The sequence below is a fragment of the Macrobrachium rosenbergii genome, chromosome 55 (genome assembly GCF_040412425.1).
Source record: "Macrobrachium rosenbergii isolate ZJJX-2024 chromosome 55, ASM4041242v1, whole genome shotgun sequence".
Taxonomy (NCBI): Eukaryota; Metazoa; Arthropoda; class Malacostraca; order Decapoda; family Palaemonidae; genus Macrobrachium; species Macrobrachium rosenbergii.
Genome location: NC_089795.1, coordinates 38012768 through 38022767, shown reverse-complemented (window position 1 = coordinate 38022767; position 10000 = coordinate 38012768).

The window sequence follows — 10000 nt, the reverse complement described above, 5'->3', positions numbered from 1 at the left end:
TGTCATCAATAGCCACCCACTCTCTCTATCTCTCTCTCATATATATATATATATATATATATATATATATATATACATTCCGTATTGTTTGTGTATATACCTCAGCATTTCTTTTCCAGTGACATTCCATGATTAACGAAGGTATTCTCTTTATTTTTGCATTCACATAGTGCCCGTTTGTAATGTAATGGATCTGTGTTCATCTAGGCAGTATTTTTATTTTTCGATGTTTGCAGCCGTCTAGTTTATTATTTGCGTGTTGATGTTTCACAGAGCTATTTTGAACTGTGCAGAAATGCATCATTCGTAAATGTGAGCAGAATGTTTGCCATTTTTTTACTTGCTATCTTTTCTTTCTGCTTATACCTGTTCGCTTCGTAGAGTTATTTTGTTCCCTTTGTAAATAAGCAGTGTCTTCTTGAATGGTTTTTAGCCATATACATTTCCGTCTAAACTTTTAACTTTAAAATTTTAAATTAGCGTGGTGTTAGTTATTGTTTATAGAATCTGAATTACGTAGTATAATTTTGCAGAGACAGGCACTTCTGTTTTTGAAAGACAGTTGATGATATTTTTCTGATATCCCACCAGTTTCTCATTAATCTAATACTAATTTTGTAATATATTGTTAATGGCTGCATTTTTCCTCTTTTTTTTCGTTATTATCCTTCGTCTAAATACGTTTCCCATTAAGGAAATATGATTTTTTTTTTTTTTTTTGGTATTCTTAAAATTATAATATTGCAATACCTCGTTGATAGCTTTAAAATTTTTCTCGTTAGTTTTCCTCATCAAAATAGAGTTCACTTCGTTTTTGCAAAGCGTATTGCGTTTTCGAAATTATATTCCTTTTTCATAGCTAAAGTATCATTCCATTTAAATTCCTGTTTTCAAGATCCTGTTTCATCTCAGCCAACGTGATAACGTTGCATCCAATCCTGATCCGAGTTCTTTTGTCTGATTCTATTTTCCAAAATAGGACTCTTGAGCACTCCATTACATGATATGGAAGCAATCTCCAAAGAATACAAATGTCCTGATCAAAATGACCAAAAATAACTTAACTTGAAAAAATAAAACGAGAAACAAAACGAAAAGACTTAAAAAGGTTAAAATAAAAAAACCGAAGCCAAATTTTGTTCGTAAAACCTTTCTCCCTTTTGGTAGTCGAACATAAAATTCAGACTTCTTTTACAACTTTTCTTCTCGTAATAAAGCTTTCTTATTTTTCAAAAATGGTAACGATTTATCTCGAACATTACCACTTGTTTTCATTTACTGTATTTTCTTTTGTGCAGAGTTATCAAGCGTTTTTGTTTTATTTTTTTGTAAGTCTTATTTCTCTTTTTAATTCATGATTGTCGTATTCGATTGCGTCTGTTGTGATGATTTAAGATAATATTTTTCTCTCTTACCCAAAATACACGCGCGCAAAACACACACACACACATAATAATAATAATAATAATAATAATAATAATAATAATAATAAAATGGCTATGAAGGTAAAATAACAGACTAAAAGATCTTTCGCTTTTAGCTGTAAGTATTTTCAAGTAAATCGCATAAAGCGGGAAAGAAAAATGTCTTCCCGTCAGTGTCGCAGCGAACATTTAAGCGTTTTCAGTCGTAAATTCTTGGAAAATGAACTACCGAATGTTAGAAAAATAGTAATTTGTTTTACTTTGCTCATATTTTATATACCTGTTATTATAAAAGCTGTGATGACATTTTTCAGGCGAAAGAATTAGTTAAGGGCATTCCTTTTTATTTTGCCATGGTTCATCAGCAGAGTCCACAAAATCACAGTTGAAATTGTGTACATTTTTTTTTTCATACAACTTTTACAAAACATGCTTTTTAAACACTTCAGCTGAACAGAGTAGAAACATAGTTCGTAAAATCCCATGCACGGACTGGAATGAATGTTATTCGGGCCAGAGCAGCATAAACATTAGAATTGCGAAATGATTAATGCTCTTTTTGAACACCTGATTCAGAATTCATTTGTTCCATAGTAATAGAACGAGACTGTCTATAGAAACCTTTCGTGAAAATTATATTTCTCGCTCCAGGTCTGTCTTCCCTTTACTGTATTCCATTCTGCGCAAGATGTTCCAAGGAGATTTACGAAGCTTTAAAAATGTAGGAGGAAGTCTTGTTAATGTAAATTGGCCTCTCTTTGGATAATCCAGTACCTGGGATAATCTAAGACAGATGTTCCTCATCCGAACGCCAACGTCAGTGGTTATGTGTCCATATTAATTTCAGTTCCTTTTAGGTAAAACCAAGGCTTCTTTGCAATATAGTGCTGTGTTATGAAGTTTGCTTGGGAATGCCTTGTAATCCGTACATATTTTATCTCTGTTACTGCTCAAGATAGATGTTATAGAAATACATAGCTCTATATATATATATATATATATATATATATATATATATATATATATATATATATATATATATATATATATACAGTATATATTTGTGTGTGTGCGATTGTGTGTTTAGCCTTGTTATCTATATCCACCTGTGCGTATGGAAACGGGTGTATGTATATGCGTGCGTTAATGTGTATGTTTGCGTATGTATGTGTATGTATTATATATACATATGCATACATACACATAAACAGAAACATGGAAGCACGCATATACTTACATACACGCGATTAAGTAACACTTATTTTCCATTCTTTTCTATTTACTGTTGTCATTTTTTTTTATTTTATGGATAGCCAGGAAAGAACAATTGTATTATTAGTGAAATATGAATCCGTTGACCATTGTCGAAGTTTCATTCCCCAGTTCATTGTACTTTACTCTTTTGCATATTACTCTTATTAAAATCCCTTACCCTTTTTGTCCCCCGCAACATGTTTTCCTTTAAGATTTGTTTTGAATTACAGGTTTTACCTTCGGTATTATCTTTGCACATCTACTTATACATATATCTCATGCATCTTTTTATTTATATGGCATTGAGCTAATGTTAATATTTAATGATGCACTTTCACAATTTCAAAGCTTCTTTAGAAAAGCTCAGATGTGTCATTATCTAGATTTCGAATCTGCCTTCATTATCTTTTGTGGAATGTTTTTTTAAACTTCCCGTAGAATGTATAAGGAAAAGAAAATAATTTACCTTAAGTAAAAGGTAAACCTTTTTTTCGTCCATTTCTGCCGTCCTGTGAGCCAAGAGCCAAGCACTTCTGAGTGGAAACCATTTCCTGGAGATTGAAAAGAAAAAGAAAAAAAAAGCTGAGGAAATATTGCAATGGATGAGCTGATGGGAAATAGTATGATTGATTTTGGGAAAAGTGGCACAAGGGTGAAATATTTTTTCCTCCATTTTGGAAATTGGACACGTTTTCGTTGAAGAAACATATATATGTATACATATATTTTTTCCCTTTTAGGAATAACCAGCTTTCAATCTGAACTTTAATATTCTCTTTACAAAGTAGATGTTTCGCCACGCATAGGCCTTTTAAAAAGTTTTGTAATTTGAGATCTTGGATGGTCCTCAGAGTAATTTGTGAATAACTAAAGGAGAACCGATTCAGAAATGTTATCTGTTGGTTAAAGATAATGATAGAGACCGATCAGAATCTTACATTTAACTCTTTATTTCGTTATCAGTTATACCGAATTTGAATACGTTTGAATCAGTACTGGTAATTACGTGGTCTTTTGTTTTTCCCATAAATAGTCGAGTACTGATTTTAAATTCTTTAGACTGTTCGCTGTTTAGCAAAATGTGAAGTCTATTTAATTTTTTTTTTACCTGCACATTTGAGTGAAATAATTACATAAGCAACCTATCCTAAAAACAAATTCAGTGCAGGGTTTTCTCCAGCTTCGAATCAGAGGGTTCTGTTGCCATACATTTAGAGGTCTGTGGTCAGCCTTTGCGATTCTTTTAGTTTTATTTTATATATATATATATATATATATATATATATATATATAATATATATATATATATATATATATATATATATATATATATATATATATATATATATATATATACATATACATATACATATACATATATATATATATATATATATATATATATATATATATATATATATATATATATATATATATATATATACATATACATATACATATACATATATATATATATATATATATATATATATATATATATATATATATATATATATATATATATATATATATATATATATTCATCCCTATTTTGACAAACTGCCGTGACCAATTTTTGTTTTTCAGTATTCCAGCCAAAATGACTCAGTTTTTTGACACTCTACAACCTATCAAAAATTCAGCTGTCTGTGTTGTCACATTTTCGGACCAAATGTCCTCAAAAGATGAGCTAATTAGAAGCTCTGAATAATATAGAAATCTTTGAAGCCCATTTTCTCAGAATGTGGTAAAATGACTGATGCCAGTATGTCAAAGTAGGGACGTATTAATTAATTTATATATATATATATATATATATATATATATATATATATATATATATATATATATATATATATATATATATATATATATATATATTAATTAAGAGTATTTAACAGAGCATTTAAAAGTAAATGTTAGCTGTTACAGAACATATATTAAAAATATATACGGTATGTACAGAGCTTATAGCTTTCGTCCATCTGCTGTGGAATTGATCACTAAAATGAAGTATAATATACAACTTAACAAACAAAATAAAGCAGGAAACCATTACAGAAAGTGAAACTATTTAATCAGGTTGTTGGGCCCTTGTCAATTCTAAAATTCTCCGAGACATTCTTGGCGTAAGAAACCTGGAGTCTTCCACTAAATTGATAACAAGGTGATTTTGTTCTAAATTATGACTTTGATTAAGGGAAGAATGCAACTGACTAGATATATTTGTAAAATTACGAATACCACCACATTTACAAATTTCTTCACTTATAATATTATTTCCAAAAATCCCCAAGATTCCATCAAAGGTATTAATTAACGAAATGAGGGCGCCTTCAACGCATCTTCTTGTGGACCTGTCCAAGCATTTATATATAACTTGACCATTTTTAAAATTTATTCTATGATCCCTTTCCCTGGTGTGTCTAGCTGTAGAGCTATAAGTTTTCCCCAATTTACATGCTGAAATATGTTCATTTTTGCGTTTAACAAACAAACGACCACTTTCACCGATATAGCAAGAATCACAATCCAAGCAACCAATAGCATAAACGCCAATATCTTCGGATAATTTTACAGGGTTGTGAAATTGTCCGAAGACATTGGTGTTTATGCTATTGGTTGCTTGGATTTGTGATTCTTGCTATATCGGTGAAAGTGGTCGTTTGTTTGGTAAACGAAAAAATGAACATATTTCAGCATGTAAATTGGAGAAAACTTATAGCTCTACAGCTAGACACGCCAGGGAAAGGGATCATAGAATAAATTTTAAAAATGGTCAAGTTATGTATAAATGCTTGGACAGATCCACAAGAAGATGTGTTGAAGGCGCCCTCATTTAGTTAAATAATACCTTTGATGGAAACTTGGGCATTTTTGAAAATAATATTATAAATGAAGAAATTTGTAAATGTGGTGGTATTCGTAATTTTACAAATATAGCTAGTCAGTTGCATTCTTCCCTTAATCAAAGTCATAATTTAGAACAAAATCACCTTGTTGTCTCTTTAGCGGAAGACTCCAGGTTTCTTACGCCAAGAAGGTCTCGAAGAATTTTAGAACTGACAAGGGCCCAACAATCTGACGAAATAGTTTCACTTTCTGTAATGGTTTCCTGCTTTATTTTGTTTGTTGAGTTGTATATTATACTCCATTTTAGTGATCAAGTCCGCAGCAGATAGACGAAAGCTCCGTACATATATATATTTTAATATACTATATTCTGTAACATATTTCATTGTGGACTTTGCCTAACAAACTGCAATATTTATCTCTTTTTTTTAATGACATGCACCTAAAACCAGTGGAAATACACAGCTCACTGAACCACTGGAATTTTTTCCTAAGATGATGGTAAATAACGCCAGTTTTATACTATTTGCTTATTTTCGATCGGGAACAGTTCTCATAAATTGAATTTTAAATGGCCATGGTTAAAAATGATTGATTTGGTTGTATATAGTCTTATGACCGCCATTATTTTTTTTAAAGGTTGATCCTTGTGGGGAATTTTAGGAACAGTTTCGGAACTATAAAAAATTTCTTCTTTCCTCATCGCCTCCTTTGCTAGGAGAGAGAGAGAGAGAGAGAGAGAGAGAGAAGGGGGGAAACTTCAGCTGTGGAGGAACGGCGTCTTAAAGAATCAGAGTCCTGGACTCTGCCGCGACTGCGTCAGGATGGTTATTTCCTTAGTTATCTCCCCCTCCAGCCACTCCAGCCGTTTGATAAGAGGAAAGGGCCTCATAAAAGGAGCAGCTAATTTATTTCAACCATCATTCGGTCTCTTCTACGATGTGTAAAATACATGATTTTATTCCAAGATCGCGGCCATGAAATAAAAAGTGACTGCCTTCCCTTCCCCTCAGCAAAATTTGTATTTTTTTTTTTCTTTTTCATTTCTATATATTATGGTGCCAAGTATAGCATTTTTGTGCTTTACTTTTTCTCATTTTTTTATTCGACCGATTTACGTACACTTCATTTATTAAGGCTTGCTTTTCATGTTTCTTGAGATTGTGTTTTCATTGCAGTAGACAAGACCGTAATACTTTTTAATGATCTCATTAACGCACTGCTTTATAGGAGGAGTAAGTGTTGGAAAGTGTGTTATTTATTACGGTGCTGGTATTTTGAGTTGCCTAATTGGGCATTAGATTTTACTGGAGTATATGCACGCCTGCATAAGTACACAGGCAAATATATATATATATATATATATATATATATATATATATATATATATATATATATATATATATATATATATATATATATATATGTATATATATATATATATATATATATATATATATATATATATATATATATATATATATATATATATATATATATATATATATATATATATATAATACACTTCCATATATAACTGTACATGCAAGCAACCGATTTCATATGTGGTTATATAGCCTGCTATTTCATTTATTATATATTTTTCTGAGTTTTTCCTATAGCCAATTAGAGTTATATTTCAAACAAGTAAACTACAGAATAAAAAAAAAAAACACCCAAACTACTTCTGCAGTTGTCAAAAAAAATAAAAAAGGAGACCTGAGTGTGCAGTTTGAACGGACACTTTGTGGCTCCCTTCCATTCCTCCTCTTCTTTCCACGAAGAGATTTGGTGAGATCAACTGGAAATGGATGCGAGTCGACATTCATCGACGGGATTATTGATAAAGTTATGATAGGGCTCCATAGTTTGGATGTTGGTGTGAGAGAAGTTTTATTGTCAAACTTTCGAGGAGGAGTCTTTAATACGATAGCAGTGATGGAGCTCCCGGCGCGGATATTACCTCCCCCCGTAGAATGCGAAGGTCCTCCTCCTTGGTATTTTCATAGAGGCGCCGTTGATGGAGGAGGAGGAGGAGGTTTCAGTCGCGCATTTTGTTGGAGCAAGGGACGGAAGGAAAGATTGGTTCTTGTGCAAGATTTGCCGGGTGCGCTTGGCGTTCGTGGGCGAGCCTCTAATGAGAATCTCTTTGTACGCGTCATTCCTTCTCGACGTCCTAAAATATGAATATTGGGCAGTAATAATAGCAATGTAATATCGTTTTTGTATCGGAAAAATGGATGTGTTATCTTTTATTATCGTACAAATTCATGCATTAGCGTGGTATATATATATATATATATATATATATATATATATATATATATATATATATATATATATATATATATATATATATATATATATATATATATATATATATATATATATATATATATATATATATATATATGTGTGTGTGTGTGTGTGTGTGTGTGTGTGTGTGTGTGTGTGTGTACATATATATATTATATGTGTTTACACATGTATATCATATATCTTTTATTTTTAACACTATTTACTTAGAGATAAAGTCGCTAGCCCTACAATCTCGCCCGGTTGGAGAGTGCCGTAGGCATTCTGTCTCGTCATCCGACTGCTTAAGAGATACAACCCTGTTGTCAGCAGATATGAGGAACAGCAGACGTCGAACAAGCAGTGCGTCTGTGCATGTGCGCATGTGCAAAAGCGTATAAGTTATTTAGATTATTAGTTTTCGACTTAAATGAAAAAGAAAGATGATAGATGGAGTGGCCGTAGCATTTGTCGAAAATGTAACATCCCCAAAAAGGGCAGTCTGACCAAGGACGACAGAATCGTTGATATTTTCTCTAAAGGAAAAAGTTCCGGGGTCAAGGACGCTTGTAGAAGCTCTTTCTATTGTAATCCATTCTATTATATCAGTGTATTATGGCTGGTGAAAGTTTCCAGTGTTTTCTTCCTAATCCATTGAAACTTTTTAAATTTAAAGTTCCAGAATTTGGATGAAAAACGAGATTGTGGACCTTCATCTCAAACTAAGTTTATATTAAACCTCCCATTGTTTCCATTTTTCACTGGTCACTGTGTCACATTTAGATTCTTTTAAAGTAACTCATAAAACCATAATCGATTCCCATTTCAGTATTCTCATAAAATTAAGAAGAAAGTGTCCAGGCGGAACCCATATGAACTTGCAATGTTGCTTGTACGACTATATGCTTGGAAAAGAAACATTTCATTCCGTTTAGCCTAAGCTAATGATTCCACTGTCAACCTGATAGCAGTGTTGCGTGCTTGATTTTGGTCGTATAACCTCTGCTATTATCAATAAAATTTTCGGTACTTTAACCTTTGTGTTGTTGATATTACAAGGGTATTTCAGAACTTAGATGGTGACATTAACCCGGGTTGCAGTCTGAAATATCAACACTTTATCCTTTATTAATACGATATATTAGGTTGCAGCTCCAATCACATTCAGCGTCCTATATCTCTTCCATTATAATTTTGTCGAGATGAGAATTAATAAAACTAGTGAAAAATGGTGTAGCTCCGTTTCCAAAGGAATTACGGGGATGAGTTCAAGGCATTTTCATATGCCTATTCCGACATTATTATCCTATGAATGAGAATGAGATACTTCGGCAATAGCATGGAAATATATAGCTGTGAACACAAGGCAAGGCATTCATGAGAAATTGCAATTTTTGGAGAATTTTTTTAAATTTAAGAACAAACGAATTACACATATACTGTATATACATATATATATATATATATATATATATATACATGCACATACACACACATATGTATTTGTGTGTGCGTGCTTGTGTGTTTGTGTGGGTGAATCGTTATGAACAAAATGAATTTTTAGCATAAATGATTTTAATTGTTCTTTTTCTCTTTGCAGGTAAGTTGGGAAAATCATTGAGACGTTTGGACACTTCCAGGAAGGTGGTAAATTATGGATTGTAAGTAGAATTAACTAGTTGAAGAAGGAACTCTCGTACGTATTAAAAAAAAAGACAACAGTAAGTTTGAAAACGTATTTAAATATTTCTTTTAGTTTTCTCGGAGGTTTGAATGTCCTAGGTATCTGTTCGGCTATTATAACCTTTCACGACCTTTTCATTGTAAAAGTGTTATAGTTTATACCGTCCACTTTCAGAGTCAAGACACTGGTTGAATTCTCAAGCGAATCATTTGTCAAATTACTATTCCAAAACTGTGTAAAAGCACAGTATCAGTGGCCATTCACGACTCTCTCTCTCTCTCTCTCTCTCTCTCTCTCTCAAGGAAAGTTGGAAATATGCGTACACAATTATGTAAAATTACAGTATGCATGGCCATGACAAATTCAACTCTCTCTCTCTCTCTCTCTCTCTCTCTCTCTCTCTCTCTCTCTCTCTCTCAAAGATGGATATATGCGTACAGAATTATGTAAAATTACAGTATGCATAGCCTTGATGAAATTCCAACTCTCT